Source organism: Apodemus sylvaticus, chromosome 5 (assembly GCF_947179515.1).
Source record: "Apodemus sylvaticus chromosome 5, mApoSyl1.1, whole genome shotgun sequence".
Lineage (NCBI taxonomy): Eukaryota > Metazoa > Chordata > Mammalia > Rodentia > Muridae > Apodemus > Apodemus sylvaticus.
In genome coordinates, this window is record NC_067476.1 from 59,551,286 (window position 1) to 59,572,127 (window position 20,842).

The 20,842-nt window shown below is 39.2% G+C and overlaps 1 long non-coding RNA gene across 1 annotated transcript in view; it reads left to right on the forward strand.

Moving 5' to 3' along the window:
* The window catches only part of LOC127685513 (uncharacterized), a 47,249-nt gene that overhangs the window by 9,280 nt on the left and 17,127 nt on the right, over positions 1–20,842 (forward strand). The window contains exon 3 of the long non-coding RNA XR_007977888.1: positions 7,128–7,313. This is a non-coding gene — a long non-coding RNA (uncharacterized LOC127685513). The remainder of the gene's footprint in view (positions 1–7,127; positions 7,314–20,842) is intronic.

Here is a 20,842-nt window from a genome sequence, read left to right on the forward strand (position 1 = left end):
AATGGTTTTCTTCTGGATCAATGTTTAGATATGCAAGCTATTTGTCACCAGACACTTTTTTTACAATTTTAATATTAAAAGATCCATGGGAACCAAGCATAACTATAACTATGTCATACATTTCTGATAAATACTCGTGAAACTACTGGCAATATATGACTCAACCTAATGACCAAGGGATATTAGGATAGGTAACAGGGAGTTATCTGGCGATATACCTGGCTATGGGCTGTGAAACACACAGTGGAGTGAACTGCAGCAGTACAAGGCGACACAAAACACTCTCTGTGTTCTGGTGAGAAAAAAAAGAAATTAATTTTGAAGCTTGATTGTGTTATGATTTTTCTTGTTACAATTCCAAGAATAGCTTGTCAAATAAAGGAACTTAAGATTCAGTTATTGGTTTCTTATCCATAAAAGGATGTCAAAAGAACAATGTGATGCATTTCCATGATATCGAGTTAGCTAAACTGGGAATTCTGTGCTGCAAGTTTCTACTTCTAGATTAAAGAAGGATGGTAGAAACAGGGCACATGAGTGTTGTTAGTAAGCTTGTGCCACAGAGATGGGGCTTGCTCCTTTTTGTTTCAAAAGATCAGTCTGCATGGTTGAAGGGCAACTTCAACTGCAGAACACTGTCAGAGATGAGATGCCATCAGCAGGCGCCCTGGAGCTGCTCTCATCCAGGGGTGATCATCAGCTGACCCACCTGTGTCTTGGGGCAGCAGTTGGCCTCCAGCTCCTCCAGCTTCTGCCAAATCCTGACTCCCCACCAAAACACATGTTGAGCTCTGTGATAGAGCAGTGGCTTTCTCTATCTGAGTGGTAAAACATACAAAACGAAAAAGGGAGAGCCCTTTAAGAGCATTTTGCTTCCCTGGGCTTCAGAAATCATCAGAACTAAGAGAAGCCTATGAATCCATTGTACTTTGCATTATTTGTAAAGTGAGTTTCTGTTGCTTTTTTTTCTTCTAATAATAACAGTAGTTGAAAAGCTCACTTTCTACAGAGAAAGCAAAGAAGGAGGGAGTCCAGGTCATGACTGGGGAGGTCAAAGATGTTGACATTTGGCAGCAAAAACAGTGCAAAGATATCATTTGCAGAAAGAGATATCTGGATAGAGCTTAATGAATCTGTATTAGCTTTTTTTGTAAATACTGGTGAAAATTCTTACATACTGCATTGATCCAGCCAAAGATGTAAGAGGCAGAGAATCATAGGCCAGGTTAAGAGTTGGTAAATTACACGGGGCTAAAGAGATGGCTCAGGGGCTAAGAATATTGGCTGTTCTTCCAGAAGACCCAAGTTTAGTTCCCAGCACCCACATGATAGTTACAACCATTTGTAATTCCAGGTCCACAGAATCTAACGCCTTTTGATGATGTCCTTGGGCATTAGGTATGCAAAGAATGTATTCTTATACATGTAGGCAAAACACTGAAAAATATATAACAAATAAATGTAAAATTTAAAAGATTTTTAGGTCCTAGAAAAGGATTGCCACAAGGAATAAAAATGATCTTGGTGTTGTAGCTAGGTAGGATTGTCGGTTGCTTTCCTTCTTCTGGAATTTGCATTGTGCCTTCTGGTTCTGTGAAAGCTTACCCTCAGGAAAGTGGCTTTCTCATTAGTTCCAGCTCAAGGGCCTCTGGGTCCTGCATTGGGAGTGCATGGTGTCTTCAACAATAGGGTCTTACTTTCCACCTCTGGGAACAACCAAGGATTAATAGCCTGTAATGCTTTAGGAGACTCTTGGAACATTCTGACGAAAACTCAAAAAGAGGCTTTCTCATGCCTGGTTGTTGGCCAGGCAAGGCAGGAAGGGGATGTCTGTTAGATGGCCTTTGGCTCTTAGATGGAGGGTTGCCAGCCTAGATAGTAAAGTTTTGTTTAGACTACACAGTCTACTTATAATAGAAATAAGTTTCTATTATATTTATTTGTTATTTCTATTATAGTTGGTTTTGTAAGAGAGAGATTAAAAGTATAAGTCCTTATGACTTACAGATACCTAACTCTTGTTTTACCTTCATTACTACTTCTGTATTTATCCCACATCCCTGATTAACAACCCCTCTTATTTACCGTCCCACTGATACTTGAAACCTTCATGGCAAAAGCAGGGAACCAACTCCTGCGAGTTGTCCTCTGATTCTATACAGATACAATGGCAAATGCACGTATAGCATGCATGCATGTGCATAGGCACACATAAACATAAAACATAATTTTTTTTTTAAAATGTTCTCAAATTAAGTTGAATTAAAGGAAAAATTTTGAGTTCTTATCTGTGGCTGCCTGCTGACTCTAGAAGGCATTGCTTCGTTTGATTCAGCCTCTGGCTCTTACTCTCCCACCCTTTGTGTCTCCTCTTACTCAATGGCTCTTGAGCCTCGAAGTGTATGGTATATATGTTATTTTTGAGGCTGAGAATCCCACCATTTTGTACCTTGACAAGTTTGAGCCAGTGTGACTTCACTGCAGTCAGGAGTGCCAGATGCTCTCTGTTTTCAGGCAGGGAGTCTGGCGACTCTTAATGCGTTGGTCCTATCATGTCCATGGCTCTTAATGTGCTGTTCCCATAAGATCCATATGTGGCCGGAGCTCATTGCTAGTCTAGATGTGAAGTTTACACATAGCACATGTTAATTACTTTTGAGGTGGAGAGCCATGCTGAACTCAAGGCTCTGAGATTTACTATATTGACCAGGCTGGCTTTTGACTGATAGCAATCCTCATGCCTCAGTTTGCTGGACGCTCAGATTAAAGGCATGAGACACTGTGCCTTGCTAAAGATTTTACTTACAGAAAAGGGGAAATCATTTGAAATGTAAATAAAAAAAATATATCGAATAAAATTAAAAAAGAAAGTACTGAACCTTTCAGTTATAAATGCTATAAAATATAAGATATGGCAGTTACAAGTAAATACCTTTTCATGACATTTTAAAATCTCAGTTAATTCTTCTCCTCTAGATAATAATAGCCTTCTTACTGACCAGAAAGAAAAGGTTCAGATATGCATTGTCAAGGTGTGGTTGTAACAAATGTGAAGATCATTACAATAGGCTTTGTGATATGTCTGACCACTCTGGGGCTGTCCCCTTGCTTCTGTATGAGAGGGAGAGAGTGTGAAACAAAATGCTAATTTCTTTGGCTGGTTCCCTCCCTCCCTCTTTCTCCCTCCCTCCGTCTCTCCCCCCTCCATCCCTCCATCCTCCTTCTTCCATTTCTCCCTTAAAAATATAAGATTATAATAAGTGGTTTGTATGATTAGAAACATAATTCTGGCCTTTGTTCACAATTTATCTTTGTGCAACCAAAAGGTGTTAGTTAAGGAATGTATTTTAAAAATATTAATTAAAAGTCATGTTTAGGACACTCATATTGATAGAATTGGTGATTTTTTCATAGTCATGAAGTACTGGAGAATTGAAGGACAGAATGAAGTTGTAAGGACAGTACAAGATGAATTCCCATTGCATATCAGCTGGGTAGTCGATAAACTAGGAGGGCATAGGTACTGGAGATGCTGGAAGGAACAGAGAAGCAATGAAGCCTCCACAGTTTTGAGAAAGAAAGAGTCATATTGCCATATTTTGAACTTTCAGAAACTTGAAATTATTGGTCTATAAGGAACCTGTCCACAGTGTGACAAGAAAAAGGTCTACTAGTCAGAGAAAATGAAAGCTAGAGTAACTGCTTGCATCTGGAGAAAAGGTGACTTTAACCTTAACCCCTAGGCAACTGTTTGTAAGTCTCATCTTTTCCCCCTTGAGATGCAGTGACTGCCTTCTCACCAGTCAAGTCTCTTGGCTCATTTATACACTCAAATTCCATCCAGAGAAAGCCTTTCATGTCTATTTATATAATATTCAACTTCATTTTGTTTATTTAATGATTTATTAAATTCATTAAGCAGCATGACTCCCTGGGAGAATTAGAACCTAGGAATAAAATTATTTAAAAATTATGTTTATGTTGTGATTTATAGAATTGCAAATTGTCAAAGACATAAGGGATCATAATAAAGCAATACACTGATGCTTGGAGCCCACATCTTAACTCCTGAAAATTTCCCCAAAATATCCCCATAGGGAAGGCATATGCAAGTTGAGTTGAAGCATACACTTTGAATGAATGTTCCCAGCAGCAAAAGGCTGGTCATGGGGTAGCATCAACAAAGAATACAAATATGGGAGTGAGTTTGTAAACCATTCCAGACCAGGCCCCATTCTCTTCATGATATACAGTTTCTCTTATTATAAGAGAAAGACATTTTACTAAGAAACAAAACAAAGGGTAGAGAAAACTCATATAGACTACCTCCAGTGGAAAGGCTCCCACCCATCTCATAATTTTTAACCCAGAATTATTCCTGTCTAAAGGAAAAATAGGGACAAAAAAATGGAGCAGAGACTGAAGGAAAGGCTGTCCAGAAACCCCACCACCTAGAGATCCATCCCATCTGCAGACACCAAAACCCCACATTATTACTGATGCCAAGAAGTGCTTGCAGACAGGATCCTGCTATAGCTGTCCCCCTGAGAGATTTTGCAGCACCTAACTAATATAGCTGAAGATACTCAAGTCAACTATCAGACTGATCCTGGGGACCCCAGATTAAGAGCTAGGGGAAGGACTGAAGGAACTGAAGGGGATTGTAACCCCATATGATGAACAATATCAACTAACCAGACCATCCAGAGCTCCCAGGGACTAAACTACCAAACAAAGAGTACACATAAAGGAATCCATGGCTCCAGCTGCCTATGTAGCAGAGGATGGCCTTATCTGACATCAGTGGGAAGGGAGGCCCTTGGTCCTGTGAAGGCTCAATGCCCTATCATCGGGGGATGCTAGAGTGGTGAGGCAGGAGTGGGTGAGTGGGTGGGGAAGCAAAGGAGAGGGGAGATGGGGTGGGAGGTTTATGGAGGGGCAAACGGGAAGGGAGACGTCATATGAAATGTAAACGAATGCAATGATTAATTAAAAAACAAAACAAAATAAAAACAACAACCAATCAAACAACAGCAAAACAAAACAAAACAAAACAAAACAAAACAAAAAAAACCAAACACAATTCCTGACTTCATGGTGTAGTATGTAAAAAGCAATGCATTCACGTGCCTCTCTTATGGTGCTATAGATTTAGAAAACAGAACATATTATATTGTTCAGGAGCTATAGCACCTGCTATCCATTGTCACTTAACACATTGGTGAACCTTTCTGTGTGTCAGTTCTTAATAATTCACTCACCATTGCAACAAATGCTGATTGTCTACTGAGCATATTTCACTGGTTCCGGCTGGAGAAGAGCCCCGAGTGCTATGGTGATGCAAGATGTAAAAGGGTCCTGTAACAATTAGGAAAAGAGATGCTGTGCAGGTGGAGGAGGGTGTGGAGGGTGTGTGTGTGAGAGAATTTTAAGGGAAGAACATGGAGGAAGAAATGTACTTAGAATCTGAAAAGTACAATTAAATAATAAAATAGAACAGGGCATTTTCAAAAATCCAAGCAGTTGGGATTTTTTTTCCCTTTTCATCTTTTAAGTGTCACTAAAGGATTTTAAGAAGAGTAGTGTTGTTAGGTTTGACTCTTGAAAATAACACTCAAGCTGTTGCATGGAGTTTTGATCAAAGATGGGCCTGGTCTCACTTAGTAGACAATTGTAGTTAATTAGACCAAAGATGGGGCTTGAGCAAGGGCCATGCCAGTGGTGCATGACATTCAGAAGTTGTTCTCTCGAGAACAACTTAAATGCTCAGTTGAAAATGAATTATATGGACACTGAGAAAGCAGCCGCCTTGACACTGATTGAGACAATGCTTGTGATGTGGATGTGTCCTGTTCAGACCTTTACAGATTCACTCTTATAGCAATAAAAGTACCTGCTAGAGAGGCTTGCTAGCTGTGTCTACCAAGTTGCATGCACACAGTGGCACAGCACGTTTTCAAACTGGGAATGAAATGGCAGCCAGGTTAAAAGCTAGCTTCTGTTGTTTCACTTCTGTTAATAACTAGGCTGAGGAAAGTGGTCTCAATTGGCAGCTTTTATGGTTTATATTTGAAGAACTGCCCTTACTTCTCTGTGGCAATGGAAAACAAGCCACATATAGAAAACTCCATCCGCAGCTTTGAGGTCTAACAGTGCCGTGGCTTGATGGACGAGAGCACCCGAGCATCTAGTTCCTAACTCCAGAGAGCAGATGTGAGGACAATAGAATTGATGAATCCTTGACTCCAGCCAATTTCTTATATACCTGGCCATGGATTTTATGTCCTGTGTCCTTCAGGTTTCTCAGCTCGTAGAAAGAACTGAATAGAAGTGTAGAGAAACACTGGTCTGCAGGCTAGTGATCCAAGAGTGTACAGTCAAGTTTACACTGACTGCTGGCAGGAAGTAAAGGTGCTGTGTTTTCCTGCTTGTTGTTGGATCTGTTTTTAAGATGGAGGGAAGAGTGAATTTTAGTGGACTTCTGGTTAAGGCTCATGCCATAGAGTGCACTTCACCTTTGTGCAAGTTTAGAGTTGAGCATTAGGATCTGATGGGCATCAAGTGAGCAGGCTCACAATGTATAATTTCTCTTTTCTGAATTTATTATTATTATTTGTGTGTGTGTGTGTGTGTGTGTGTGTGTGTGCTAGTGCAAGCATGCAGTGCATGCTTTAGTGTATATGAGGATATGTTTGCCCACACATGTGTGTGTGGAGACCAAAAGTTAAATTCAGGAGCCTTCTTCTAGTACTTCTTAGCTTCCTTTTTGAAGCAGAGTATACCTTTATACTTTGTTGTGCAGTGAGGTACCAGAATCTTCATGATTCTAGGCCCCGGTGCTAGGATTACAGAAGTGTGGTTCAGTGCCTGACCCTGACCTTTTTATGCACATGATGGGTCTTTGCTGACTCTGGTCTTCATGCCTTCACAGGAGGCACTTTTATCTGCCAAGCCATCGCCTCAATATACCATGTATAATTTTAAGGTATCTTCATGTATTTGATTTTGGATCTAGTGCAGAGTAGCTTTGGTGCAATGGGGGAAGACACTCATGTGGTAGAGTGAGGCTATTGTTTCAGCTTGGGTAAGTAATGTAAGAATAATTTGCTTCTGTTTTCTCCATACAGTACTGATTGCTTCCTTATCAAGCTGTGTCTGCAAATGGCAATGGTGGAAGATGAGATGGCTTAGGATCTCCCTCATCATGAGGCTTTCCTGTCCATCCTAGAACTGCACATCATAGCTCTATTTCATCCACTGAATCTAAATAAGAATACACCAAGCTTTGCTGTGAATCAGTTTGGAACAAACAGGTAGGTACTTATAATCACATAAATCTTAAAGAACTAAGGTAAGTGTCAGTGACATGTGGAGAGTTTTTGAGTTTTGAACATCACTCTCCTCTTCCCCCTTTCAAACCACAGAATAGCCCACACATGTCCATCAACACCCCACTGCCAGCATTTGGTCTGGTTTTTCCTGCACTCACAGCTCAGCTGCCCTGGATTACTACTCAAGATTAGAGCTGCATAGGTCTACAGTTTCTGGGGCACTTGGTCATTGGCAATAGGTTTGCACTGACAGTCCCTGAGGGCTTGAGTTCATCTTGCCTAGCTCTGTATTTAATAGTCAATAAAATGTGGCTGATTTTGATAGCATACATTTGAAACATTAGTATTAAGGCACAATTTTAATTTATTTTTCCATAAACAAATGAACAAATGTGCATAGAACATCAGATACTACAATAACTAAGCAAGTTGCATGTGTGTATGTGTGTCTGCATGTGTGTGTCTGTGTGTATGTGTGTGTGCCTGCATGTGTGTGTATGTGTGTCTACGTGTGTGTGTGTGTGTGTGTGTGTGTGTGTGTGTGTGTGTGTGTAGCTATGTAACTGTAGGCACATGTGTAAGCCAAAGGACAGTTTGGGAAAACTGGTCCTCTGGATTATGCAAGAAACACTTTTCCCTACTGATGCATCTCACCCACTCCAAAATTATCTCTTTAAAATCAAATACTGGGGGCTAAAGATTTCATTTAATTTCTAATTTATTTAGAGACTTTTTGAGTATTAACACAGCTTCTTTCTATAAGGAGTGGCACAATGGGCCAGCAACCTATTGCTGAGTCATGTCTTCAGCCCTTTGGCTATTCTTATCTAAGAGTATTAAGAAGAAAGGAGTGTAGGCAATTATTCCATCTTTCAAATCTTCTCACTTTATAATCAGCAGTGTTTATATAAAGCATGAAAGGCCTTATTTGACCTCATTTTCATGATTTGTTTACTAAATACATGGATTTTGATTCAAATGGCAGTTTTTCAGAAATAAGCATGAGAAATTGGTGAACATCTTGTAGCAAATAAATAAAAAAGTCCTCTTGCAAAAATAGCCCTGTTCAAATTTGGACTTCCATATCATTGGATTTTATCACCCATTACTATATGAGCACAGAGGAAACATCTCTGTTGTTTAACACATACTTCCTAAGCAGGGATACTTTATCAGGAGGGTGAATTGATGTCAAATATTGACTCTTTTAGTCCTCTATGTTTATGAGGTTTCAAATCCTCATATTTCTGTGACTTTAGTGTTATTTCTTTGCAAAAGACCTTGAAGTATTTACTAGGGAGGGTCCTTGAGACACCAGGTCCTGACATTTGGACGATTCTATCAACTTATACTTAAGAGAACTTATTGTGTTATTTGATCTTATATAATTCAACGGAGCAATTTTTCTATTTAGTGTTGATAGCAACACAGAACAGAAAAAAAAGACAATTCTGGGCTAATAAATATTTCTTGTGCAATGATTCTTGGCATTTCTTAAAATTAAATTTAAGGCTTAATGTCTTTTCTAGGGATTTCTAGTGGCTATTTACACACTTCTAAATTTTGAAACACAGAAAAAACCCGAGTTCTGCTGTCTGTAGTGGAAACTGTTGAATTTTTAAGCCATCTTGAAGCCTAGCTCCAACAGTTTTGGGGTGTAATACCTGTGAGATGTTTGTGTTTGCTTTTTAAGGGCTTCTCCCTGTTGACTCATGTTCTCCTATATTTCGTTAAGGGAGTTATTTATGTCCTTCTTGAAATCCTCTATCAGCATCATGAGATGCGATTTTAAATCCAGATCTTGCTTTTCTGGTGTGTTGGGATAGCCATCATTTAATAGTCATTGGTCATGTAAAGAATTATATGAGAGAGTCTTCTGGTTTCTGTCTCCGGCTTGAGACCACCCTCTGTTACATCATGCCATATCCAAGTGGCTCAGAAAGGTAGCTAACCACTCAGGTGTGCAGAGAGGACAGTCAGCACAGGTGGGACCACCTCTGTGGCTAAGAGGAAGCAGCCAGAAACCCTGAGGATACAAGAACCTGGGACAGGAGTCGTTTGATTTCTGCCCACACCCAGAACTGATTGGGGCCACAGAGTTACATACCAAAAAACAACCATAAGAGAGCTGGTCTCTCAGGAGTACCTACATACCTGTGTACACAGAGAGAACAGCTCTCCCAGGAGCACAGATACAGAGGCTTGCATGACAGACAAGCTACCACCAGAGACAGTAACACCAGCTAACACAAGAGATCCCCAGATGGCAAAAGGCAAATGCAAGAACATTACTAACAGAAACCAAGGCAGCATGGCACCAACTGAGCCAAGCTCTTCCACAACAGCAAGTCCTGGATACCCCAACAAGAAAAGCAAGATCTGGATTTAAAATCGCATCTCATGATGCTGATAGAGGATTTCAAGAAGGATATAAATAACTCCCTTAATGAAATATAGGAGAACATGAGTCAACAGGGAAAAGCCCTTAAAAAGCAAACACAAAAATCTCTTAAAGAAATACAGGAGAACATGGGTCAACAGGTAGAAGCCCTTAAAGAGGAAACACAAAAATCCCTTAAAGAATTACAGGAAAACACAAACAAACAAGTGAAGGAACTGAACAAAAACCATCCAGGATCTAAAAACAGAAGTAGAAAGAACAAAGAAATCACAAAGGGAGACAACTTTGGAGATAGAAAACCTTGGAAAGAAATCAGGAGTCATAGATAAAAATGTCAACAACAAAATACAAGAGATAGAAGAAAGAATCTCAGGTGCTGAAGATAACCATAGAAAGCATTGACTTAATAGTCAAAGAAAATGCAAAATGTAAAAGGCATGTAACCCAAAACATTCAGGAGATCCAGGATTCATTGAGAAGACCAAACCTAAGGATTATAGTTATACAAGAGAGCAAAGATAAACAACTTAAAGGGCCAGTAAATTATTCAACAAAATTATAGAAGAAAACATCCCGAACCTAAAGAGTGAGATGCCCATGAACATGCAAGAAGCCTACAGAACTCCCAACAGACTGGACCAGAACAGAAATTCCTCCCATCATATAATAATCAAAACACAAAATGTAATAAACAAAGAAAGAATATTAAAAGCAGTAAGGGGAAAAGGCCAGGTAACATATAAAGGAAGACCAATCAGAATTAAACCAGACTTTTCACCAGAGACCATGAAAGCAAGAAGATTCTCGGTAGATCTCATTCGGACTTTAAGATAACACAAATGCCAGCCCAGACTAATATACCCAGCAAAACTCTCAATCACCATAGATAGAGAAACCAAGATATTCCATGATAAAACCAAATTTACACAACGTTTCCACAAAATCAGCCCTACAAAAAAAAAAAAATAGATGGAAAGCACCAATATAAGGAGGGCAACTACACCCTAGAAAAAGCAAGAAAGTAATCTTATTTCAACAAACCCAAAAGAAGATAACCACATAAACATAAAAATTACATTAAAAATAACAAGGGAACAACAACCACTATTCCTTAATATCTCTTAACATCAATGGATTCAATTCCCCAATAAAAAGACATAGACTAATAGACTGGATACGTAAACAGGACCCAGCATTTTGCTGCATACAGTTAACACACCTCAGTGCCAAAGAAAAACACTACCTCAGAGTAAAAGGCTGGAAAACAATTTTCCAAGCAAATGGTTCCAGGAAATGAGTTGAAGTAGCCATTCTAATATTGGATAAAATTGACTTTCAACCAAAAGTCATCAAAAAAGACACAGAAGGACACTTCATACTTATCAAAGGAAAAATCTACCAAGAAGAACTCTTAATTCTGAACATCTATGCTCCAAATTCAAGGGCACCATTATTTATAAGAGAAACTTTACTAAAGCTCAAAGCACACATTGCAACTCACACAATAATTATGGGTGACTTCAACACCCCATTCTCATCAATGGACAGATCAGGGAAGCACAAAATAAACAGAGACACAGTGAAACTAACAGAAATTTTGGACCAAATGGATTTAAGAGATATATATAGAGAACATTTCATCCTAAATGAAAAGAATATACCTTCTCCTCAACACCTCATGGTACTTCCTCCCAAACTAACCATATAACTTGTCACAAAATAGACCTCAATGGAAATAAGAAGATTGAACTAGTCCCATGCCTCCAATGAGATCACTATGGAGTAAGGGTGGTCTTCAATAGCAACAAAAACAACAGAAAGCCCACATACTCATGGAAACTGAAAAATGTTCTACTCAATGATACCTTGGTCAAGGAAGAAATAAGGAAAGAAATCAAAGACTTTTTAGAATTTAATGAAAACGAAGGCACAACATACCCAAATTTATGGGACATAATGAAAGCAGTGTTAAGAGGAAAATTCATAGCTCTGAGTGCCTCCAAAAAGAAGCGGGAGAGAGCATACACTAGCAGCTTAACAGCACTCCTGAAAGCTCTAGAACAGAAAGAAGCTAATACACCCATGAGGAGTAGATGACAGGAAATCATCAAACTCAGGGCTGAGATCAACCAAGTAGAAACAAAAAGAACTATAGAAAGAATGGACAAAACCAGGAGCTGGTTCTTTGAGAAAAACAACAATATAGATAAACTTCTAGCCAAACTAACCAAAAGGCACAGAGACAGTATCCAAACTAACAAAATCAGAAATGAAAAGGGAGATATAACAACAGAAACCGAGGATATTTAAAAAAAAATCATCAGATCCTCCTACAAAAGCCTGTACTCAACACAACTGGAAAATATGGATGAAATGAACAATTTTCTAGACAGATACTAAATACCAAAGACAAATCAGGATCAGATAGACCATCTAAACAGTCTCATAACCCCTAAAGAAATAAAGGCAGTCAGTGAAAGTCTCCCAGCCAAAAAAAGCACAGGACCAGATGGTTTTAGTGCAGAATTCTATCAGACCTTCAAAGAAGACCTAACACCAATACTCTTCAAACTATTCCACAAAATAAAAACAGAAGGAACACTACCCAACTTGTTCTATGAAGCCACAGTTATGCTGATACCAAAGCCATACAAAGATCCAACAAAGAAAGAGAACTTCAGACCAATTTCCCTTATTTCCATGCCAAAATACTCAATAAAATTCTTGCCAACTAAATCCAAGAACACATCAAAACAATTGTTCACCAAGATCAGGTAGGTTTCATCCCAGGGATGCAGGGATGGTTCAATATATTGAAAGCCATCAATATAATCCACTACATAAACAAAATAAAAGGAAAAAAACCACATGGTCATTCCTTAGATGCTGAAAAAGCACTTAACAAAATTCATCATCCTTTCATGTTAAAAGTCTTGGAAAGATCAGTAATTCAAGGCCCATACCTAAACATAGTAAAAGCAATATACAGCAAACCAGTAGCCAGCATTAAACTAAATGGAGAGAAACTTGAAGCAATCCCACTAAAGTCATGGACTAGAAAAAGCTGCTCTCTCTCTCCATATTTATTTAATATAGTACTTGAAGTTCTAGCTAGAACAATTATAAAACAAAACGAGGGCAAAGGAAATTTGGACAAATTGGAAAGGAAGAGGTTAAACTATCTCTATTTGCAGATGATATGATAGTATACTTAAGGAATCAAAAAAAAAAAAAAAAACTCAACCAGAGAACTCCTACAGTTTATAAACAACTTCAGCAGTGTGTCCAGATATAAAATTAACTCAAACAAATCACTAGCCTTCCTATACTCAAAGAATAAACAGGCTGAGGAAGAAATTAGGGAAAGGACACCCTTCACAATAGTCACAAACAAGATGAAGTATCTTAGTGTGAGTCTAACTAAACAAGTCAAAGATCTTATGACAAGAAAGTCAAGTCTCTGAGGAAAAAAAAGAAAACGAAGATGGCCTCAGAAGATGGAAAGATTTCCCATGCTCATGGATTGGCAGGATTAATATGGTAAAAATTGCCATCCTGCCAAAAGCAATCTACAGATTCAATGCAATCCCCATCAAAACCCCAACTCAATTCTTCATAGAGTTAGAAAGGCAATTCTTACATTCACATGGAATAACAAAAAAAACCCAGGATAGCTAAAACTATTTTCAACAATAAAAGAATTTCTGGGGGAATCAGTATCCCGGAATTCAAGCAGTACTACAGAGCAATGGTGTTAAAAACTGCATGGTATTGGACAGGCAGGTAGATCAATGGAATAGAATTGAAGACCCAGAAATGAACCCACACACCTCTGGTCACTTGATCTTTGACAAAGGAGTGAAAACCATTCAGTGGAAAAAAGATAGCTTTTTCAACACATGGTGCTGGTTCAACTGGCTGTTAGCATGCAGAAGAATGCAAATGGATCCATTCTTATCTCCTTTTACAAAGCTCAAGTCCAAGTGGATCAAGGACCCCCCCACACACACACATAAAACCAGACACACTGAAACTAATATAAAAGAAACTGGGGAAGAGCCTAGAGCACATGGGCACAGGGGAAAATTTCCTGAACAGAACACCAATAGCTTTTGCTCTAAGATCAAGAATTGACAAATGGCACCTCACAAAATTACAAAGTTTCTGTAAGGCAAAAGACACTGTCAATAGGACAAAACAGCAACCAACAAATTAGGAAAAGATCTTTACTAACTGTACATCTGACAGAGGACTAATATCTAAAATATATGAAGAACTCGAGAAGTTAGACTCCAGAGAACGAAATAACCCTATTAAAAATGGGATACAGAGCTAAACAAAGAAATTTCACCTGAGGAATATGGAATGCCTGAGAAGCACCTAAAGAAATGTTCAACATTCTTAAAACAACCCTGAGATTTCACCTCAAAACAGTCAAAATGACCAGGATCAAAAACTCAGGGGACAGCAAATTCTTCAGAGGATGTGGAGAAAGAGGAACACTCCTCCACTACTGGTGGGATTGCAAGCTGGTGCAACCATTCTGGAAATCAGTTTCACAGTTCCTCACTAAATTGGGCATAATACTACTGGAGGACCCTGTTATAACACTCCTGGGTATATACCCAGAGGATTCTCCCACATGTAATAAGGACACATGCTCCACTATGTTTATAGCAGCCCTATTTATAATAGCCAGAAGCTGGAAAGAACCTCAATGTTCCTCAACAGAGGAATGGATACAGAAAATGTGGTATATTTACACAATGGAATACTACTCAGCTATTAAAAACAATGAATTTATGAAATTCCTAACGGAAATGGGTGGAACTGGGAAATATCATCCTGAGTGAGGTAACCTAATCACAAAAGAATTCACATATCAAATGAAGCTCAAGAAGAAGGAAGAACAAAGTGTGGATTCTCTTGCCCATCTTAGAAGGGGGACAAAATACCCACAGAAGGACATACAGAGACAAAGTGTGGAGCAGAGTCTGAGGGAAAGACCATCCAGAGACTTCCCCACCTAGGGATCCATCCCATATATAGCTTCAAAACCCAGACACTATTGTGGATGCCCACAAGTGCTTGCTGACTAGAGCTGGATATAGATGTCACCTGGGAGGCTCTGCTAGTACATGACAAATACAGAGGGGGCGACTCTCAGCTAGCCATTGAAATGAGCACTGGGACCCCAATGGTGGAGCTAGAAAAAGAACCCATGGAACTGAAAGGGTTTGCAGTAACACAGGAGGAACAATATGAGCCACCCAGTACTCCCAGAGCTCCCAGGAACAAAGCCATCAACCAAAGAGTACACATGGTGTTACCCATGGCTCCAGACACATAGGCAGCAGAGGATGATCTTGTTGGACATTAAAGGGAGGAGAGGCCCCTGGTCTGGGGAAGGCTTGATACTGCAGTGTAGGAAAATACCAGGATAGGGCAGTGGGGGAAGGTTGATTGGGGAACAGGGGGAGGGGAGATGGGTTATGAGACTTTCAGGGTGGGGAACCAGGAAAGGGGACAACATTTGAAATGTAAATGAAGAATATATCTAATAAAAATAAAAGAAAAAAAGAACTATATGAGACATGAAGATAAAGAAGGAACTATTCTTATTTGATAAAATAGCTCACATCAAGTAATAGGTAATGTTTTCTAGGGCTGAGAAAGCATAGTATATTTCCATTTCATTTAAAAATAGATATTAAATTTTCCTAAGGATGATGATCCTAATATTTTTGCTATCTTTTTTAATCAAGCAATGTTTATGCAAACTGATAAGTACTCTCCTTCCTTCTTGAATTCTTCTGTGTTACCTCTACTTCCGGCTGCTTCTGCAGTAGTCTTGTCCCACAAAGACGGAAGCTTTGTGCATCTGCAGGCTTGTGTGTGACTTGGCTCATGTGTATTCATTCATTGGAAGCACACACAGGATAAGGACCAAATTTATAACTGACATATAATTCAAGTGTATATGTTTTCTCTGTAATTTATGCCTCGCATGGAAAGTTTTTCATATAAAATCGTGAAGTTCTCACTTGATGTGTATTTGGTTAGTTGAGTTTGTTTATTATTTCCTTCTTTCTGGGCATTCTAATAGTTTACAAGAGTTTTTGTCGTCCAAAACCCTTGAGTTAACTCACACTACTACTGACAACATGGTAGAAAACTCATTCCATGACCTCAGTAGAAGTTCCAAGCACTCTGCAGGGAAAAGGGGATTTTGAACCTAGTCTGAGATACATGTTGAGTTAGAGGCCAACCTGGTCCAGACAATGAGACCTTCTTTCTAAAAAGTAGAAACAGAAATCCTCTGTCTTTATACTATTTTTTTTTTATCAGTAACTGGCAATGCTAATGAATTTTAAAGTAATATTTAAGAAATAGAATATAATTACATCATTTCCCAAGGGTTCCTTCCCTAAAATCCACCCCCATTTGCTCTCAAATCAGTGGACTCTTTTTCTTTGTTTTTACACATATATGCATAAATATATAAGTTTGGTATAAAGTAAATGGATTTACTGAGTCCTTGTACTGTGTCCTGTGTATACATGATTTTAGGGCTGAGTACTTGTGTTGAGTACACTATGATGCTCCTCCCTAGGAGAGGCCATTATCCCTCTCAGCAATCATCAGTTGCCTGTGGCTTTATCTAGGGGTGTAACCCATGAAATTTCCCCTTTCCACATTAGCACGTCAGTTGGTGTTCTTACTGTTCAAGTCTTCTGAGGCATCATGAATGGAGCTTCCTTGTCATTTCGGTGGGGTTCTTTGACATTGTATGGAAGATACAGTCTTCCATCAGATTTCCCAGTCTTCTAGATATTAATCCTCTTTCTGTCCCTTCTTCATGTTCCTTGAACTTTATGTGCAGGAGTTATGCTGTAGATATATCTGTGGGGGCTATACTCTCCACAATTGGTTGATCTCTGTATTATGACTGTTGTGGTTTTCTATAATGGTCTCTGTTCAAGGTAAGGATAAATTTTTTTAATAAGGGGTGAAATCTCCTCTTATCTGTGGATATGTAGACACAATGGGATACTTTCCATCTATTAAAACCAAGGACATTATGAAATTTGCAGGTAAATTGATGGAAGTAGAAAATATCATCCTGAGTGTATAAACCAAGACCCAAAGGAGATGCATGATGTGTACTCACTTAGAAATGGATATCAGTCATAAAGTATAGGATACCTACGCTACAAACCACAGACCTAAAGAAGTTAAAGAAAGAATAGGGCCCAAGGGAGGATGCTTGAATCTACCTCAGAAGGAGAAATAAAATAGTCATCAGAGGTAGATGGAGGGAGGAAACTGGATGGGAGAGGGGATGGCAAGGGCAGGGGTATCAGGTATAAGGAAAGCCAGGGAGAGAGGGCTTGGAGAGTGGATGGAAATGAAGTGGGTTGGGGGTATCTCTAAGATGTGCCAGAAACCTGAGAGGGGGGAAGCTCTAGGGAGTCTATGAAGGTGAGTCTCCTAGCAGCAGGGGATAAGAAGCTGAAATGCCCATCTCCTATAGCCAGGCAGGACTCTCAGTGGGGGGATAAAGATAACTACCCACCCACCAAACCATCCACCCAAAATTTGTCCTGGCTACAAAAAGTGCAGGGACAACGTTGCGGCAGAGACTGAGGGAATGGCCAAACAATGACTGGCCCAAGAGATCTATCCCATGGACAGGAACCAGTCCCTGACACTATTAATGATACTCTGTTATGCTTGCAAACAGGATCCAAGCTTAACTGTCCTCTAAGATGCTCCACCTAGGCGCTGACTGAAACAGATGCAGAGACCCACCGTCAAATGTCCGATGGAGCTGGAGGAGTCTTGTGGAAGAGTTGGGGGAAGGATTAAGGGACCCTGAGGGGATAAAAACTCCACAAGAAGGCCAACAGAGTCCACTAACCTGGACCCTTGGGGCCTCCCAGATTCTGAAACAGCAACCAAAGAGCACACATAGGCTGGACCTAGATCCTCTTCCCCATTGCACATATATGATGTGTTGCTTGGTCTTCAAGTAGATCACCTAACAACTGACTAGGGGCTAAACCTGACTCTGTTGTCTGCCTGTGGATCCTGTTCCCCTAACTGGGCAGTCTTGGTTGGCTTCAGAGGATGTGCCTAGTCCAGTAGTGACTTGATATGCTAGGGTGGGTTGGTACTCAGGAGGATTCTCCCTCTTCTCAGAGGTGAAGGAAAGGTGGTTGGGTGAGGAACTATATGGGAGGGGACTGAGAGGAGAGGGGAGGACTATAATTGAGATGTAAAGTGAATAAATAAATTAATTAATGGAAAAATAATAGAAATTTATCTCTAAAAAATCAAATGGCATTAAGAATTCTGTTGGTCTGGTAAGGTGGAGGTAACTTCTCTTTCAAGATACACTAGTTCCATGAAGTCGCCTAGTGTTTTAATACAGGCACAATTCTCCCCTATTCAGTGGACTTTATGTCCAATTAGACAGTTGTCAGCTGCTGTCAAGACATAAGTGCTCCTGTTGAACCTTCAGGGATATCTTGCCATGCTGATCATTGCTGTTCATCAATATTACAACTAGAACTATTGAGTGCTTCTCTTGCTTGGCAGGTTACATAGTATTTTCTAGTAATATTAAAGCCAGCCTGCAGGAAGAAAGCTTTTAAATCAAATCTACTTCAAATATTTCAAGATCTGTGTTCTATATGTGCAATCTCTTCAGCATAGGGACCTACCTTCAACCTTGGAGAGGTAACCAAGGGAAACAACCATAACATATCATTTAGGGAAGCACTTGGACTCCTCTGATGGACAATTCTGATGGAGGTTTCTCAAGTCTGACACTAGGGGTTTATTAGATAGTATAAGACTCCCGTGGGGAGTTTTGTCAGTCAAAGCAACATAGTCACATTAAGTGTGTGTATATGTGTATGTGTGTGTATATGTGTATGTATATGATGTAATGTGTATGTGTATATGTGTGTATGTACATGTGTATGCTTGTGTGTAGTTTTTGTGTGTATGTATGTATGTATAAATTCTTATATGTACTATGTGTATACTTTTAGATAAATAAAAAATAATACGGTTTTTGAGAAGATATCAAATGTATTTTGTGTTATTTGTCTCTCCTCCCTGTTTGTCCTCCTGTGTTGATTATCTCTTTTACTAGCTCCCTATTTTTCTACCCCCCCCCCCCATTTATATCACCTCTGTCCTGCTGTTTGCCTAAGTGTCATCACACAGGTGAATTCATTTTCATCTTTGGTGACCATCTTTGACATGATTCTTGATTATTGGCCTTCTTTTCACATATCTTCCCATGCAACATAACCATTTCCTCCAATAGATTTGCTTTTCTGATTCACACACACACACACACACACACACACACACACACACATTGAATTTAAGTCCATTTTTTAAAGCAGGGTATGTAGGGCTCAGAGTTGAAGCAGGGGAAACTCACTTTGGATGACAGAAGCTTAAAAATGGAAGCTTTATTTTCTGAGCTCTCAGAGAGGCGGCCAGTTCAGTATCTGAACTGTGTCCCCAAATAGAGATTACACAGCATTTTTAAAGGATGGGAATACAAAGGAAGGGGGAACAGAGTGAGCTGTTTCATTGTCCAATCATATGTTGACACAAGGGGTTAAGCAAGGAAGTTAACTCTGGTGACTGGACCTTATCTGGGTCACCTGGTTTCAGGGTCCTTGAGTCAGCTTTTGCAGTCAGGTCCTTTCCTGGACTCTGACCTAGAATCTAGGGTGATAAAAGAACAAAAGAGTGACCAAGTAGTCAATTAAGTCAAGGCCAGCAACACATTTATTTTTGACTGGTATTCCTTAGTTTAGATAATGTCATCTTCCCTCTTTTCATCCTTCACTGGTTAATGAAAAAACATGAAACATCTGAAGAAACAGAATGGGAGTGGGGTTCAGGGATCTGGACATATGAACTCCATTTTGATCCTGCTAGCAAGGTGGAACTTGTTTCTGAGATGGGTGAACTCAGGAAACTTCCTCCTAACAGGTTGTAAATATTCTTCTCCCATTCACCATTTTTAAAAATTTGTATTGATGTGTTATTATTATTTTATTTAGGTAATGTAGACAATTTTGCTTATTGTTCTCATGCACTATAGCACTTTGGAGCCAAACTAGATAATGTCTCATACCAAGAATTAGCTGATGTTTATTGATGTAGATTGTCTATTATTTTATAGCTTTATTTTATCACTTTAATCAATCCATCTGCTTCATCTCAACTACTTTTATGCATGTAATTTTTCAAGTAAACTAAACATTTTAGATTTGGATGATTTCAAAGTGAATGATATGCACAGATTAATGTCAAGCAAATGAGAATAGTAGCAATCTGGCATGTTTTAGCCCCAGCAGAAATATGGTATACTTCTCTACATGTTTAAGTTTTCCTTTATAATGAGCCATTCTACAAATCTTTGCAATTTTATGTGATTTCCTAGTGTTTCTGAAATTATAGAATTTCTTTGATGATAGCTTTTTCAAAAACTCTTAGGAAGAATTTATTTTGGTTCCATTTCTTGTTCCAAACAAGCCATTATGGGTGAGAGAAGGAGGCTTTCTCTTCTGCTGAGACTATGCTAGGAGAGCCAACAGTAGACAGACTAGGGAGGGCCTCCATGAAAATCATGGGCGTAAGCATGGATAGTGTGGATGGCGTGATATGAACATGCACACAGGTGGAGCCAGGAAGGGTCTTAGAGACTCAGAGTCTCTGATTCATTCAAGAAAGTACTATCATTGTCCATTGAGTCTGTTTATTTAGTACAGTTACCTAAAAACAATTATTCTTGCCTATTGTAGGCATAGTACTTTTCTAGAATTTAAAGAAGGTGCATGCAACTCGATCAACCCATACAGCTTTATTCTTACAGAGCACTTAACACACAGGAACACAGAAAAGAAGACTGAAAAAAATCACAGCACAGCAAACATACTGGCATTGGACCTCTGAGAACCAAAAGTTTGAATTATCATGATAGATTAGTTTATCTATAGAAAGTGTACATTCAAGTTTAACTTGAACAGAATAGAACTTAGGCAGTTTCCAAAGCACTAGATCTATGGATCAAGGA